Source organism: Myotis davidii, unplaced genomic scaffold (assembly GCF_000327345.1).
Source record: "Myotis davidii unplaced genomic scaffold, ASM32734v1 scaffold1862, whole genome shotgun sequence".
Taxonomy (NCBI): Eukaryota; Metazoa; Chordata; class Mammalia; order Chiroptera; family Vespertilionidae; genus Myotis; species Myotis davidii.
In genome coordinates, this window is record NW_006293010.1 from 17,222 (window position 1) to 19,208 (window position 1,987).

Here is a 1,987-nt window from a genome sequence, read left to right on the forward strand (position 1 = left end):
CGGGGGGGGCCCTGGCTGGCTTGTCTGCCCCACTAGGAATCATATCTCTGGGACCAAGAGATCTGACAGACACCCGAGGCTCTGGGCAGAGTGAGGCTGGGCTGGACAGACGGACACATACAGTGGGGTCTGGAGCCCAACACAGATGGGCCTTTGAGGCAGCATCTGGAGCCCAAGACCCCAAAGGGCCAGGAACATGGGTGTCTAGGGGGTGGTCCAGGGGGCAGTGCTGTCCCCCGGGCCCCTGTGCCCCCCGCCCCCTGTTGCAGAGGGTCTCTTTCCCCACCAGGTGTGTCCAGGGCCAGGTGTCTGCAGGGCAGAGCCTGCCGATCAGCCTCCCTGCCTCCCGGACACACCGACTATTTCTGTTCACAGGCGGGTGCAGGTCCTGCTCCTTCATCAACAGCCTGGACAGGGCCGGGGTGGCCCCGAGGAGCTGCAGCCCGCCCGCCAGGTGGCCCCCTGAGCCCCTGCCCAGGGCCTGGGATGGTGCCCTGGTCAGAGTCCGGGCTGGGCTGGCCCCTGGGTGCACCTCCAAGGGGAGACAGAGGACAAGCAGGTGGGCAGGAAGCCCTGCAGCAAGCGCGGTGCAGAGGCAGGCGTGTGAAAAAGGCACTGAGTGACCAGGGTGCACAGGCTGGACATCCATGTGTGTATGTGTCCGTGCGCATATGCATGTGTGTCTGCATGTGCATGCGCCTGTGCAAATGTGTTCTTGTGTCAGCGTACACCTGTGCACCCGTGATTCATCCGTGTGTGTGAGTGCCCATGTGAGTATGCGACTGTGTGTGCATGTGTATATGAATGTGCATTAACTGTGTGTGTCTGTGTGCATGCATGTGCAGGTATCTCTGTGTGCATGTGTCTATGCCTCTTCATGTGTGTATGTGTACATGTGCCAGTGTGCCCATGTCCATTGCACGTGTGTCTCTACATCCATGTGCATTTGTGCCTCTGTGTGTATGTGTCCATGTGTGTGCATGTGTGTATGAGTGTGCACGTGTCTGTGTGCATGAATGTGTAGATATTTGTGTGTCTGTATCCATGTCTTTGCATGTCTCCATGTTCCCACATCCACTGCATGTGTCTCTTTGTTCATATTCATGTGTGTATATCCATGCATGTGTGCCTGTGTGCTTCTTTGTGCATATGCCCATATCTTTGCATGTGTCTCTGTGCATGCATGTATGTGACACTGTGAACACACCAGCGCACATGCACATGTGTGCATATATGTACCCATGTTCCTATGTCTTTGCACACACGTGCACATGCACATGTGTTTGTTTGCCTATGTTCACAATATATGTGTCTGTGTCCATGCCCATGTGTGTGCATGTCACTGTGTGTGCCTGTGTCCAGGTGCCTGTGTGCCTTTGTGTGTGCCCATATCTGGGCATGTGTCTGTGTGCATGCATGCATGTGTGCACATGTGTTGTGTGCCAATGTCCACAGCATATGTATCTGAGTCTGTGTGTGCATATATATGTCTGTGTGCATGCATGCATGTGTCTCTGTGTGTGCATGTGTGCATGTGTGTTGTACACCCATGTCCTGTGAGCCCATAGCAGCAGTGGAGAGGCGGGGAGCATTGGCACTGTCTGCTGTGAGCATTCTGTAGGGGCTCAGGGCTTTGAGCGGCGAGTGGGATACCAGGGGGTGAGGCAGGGGTGGGGGCAGCACAGCCGTGGCCCCAGCAGGCAAGAGCATTGCTCACTCAGGATCAGCATCTTTTGAATGGATCTTTTTATTTCTAGTTTTTATAGAATGCAACACCCCACCCGTTGACACAGTCAGTTTGCATACATGCACACACAGCGACAGGTCAGCCAGAGGCTCGGGACCACCCTTGAGGGGCAGCCTGGGGTCAGTGGCAGGTGCTGGCCACGTCAGACATGACCAGGGACACGTTGTACAGGGTGGGTTTACCAGTGGACTTGTCCACGGTCCTCTCGGTCACCGAGTACGGCAGGGCCTCGTGGGGCTC

At 56.0% G+C, this 1,987-nt stretch overlaps 1 long non-coding RNA gene across 1 annotated transcript in view; it reads right to left on the reverse strand.

The window, feature by feature from the left end:
• LOC107183565 overlaps window positions 1-1,987 on the reverse strand; it is a 2,887-nt gene extending 900 nt beyond the window's left edge. Inside the window, exon 1 of the long non-coding RNA XR_001514354.1 lies at window positions 1,930-1,987. This is a non-coding gene — a long non-coding RNA (uncharacterized LOC107183565). The remainder of the gene's footprint in view (window positions 1-1,929) is intronic.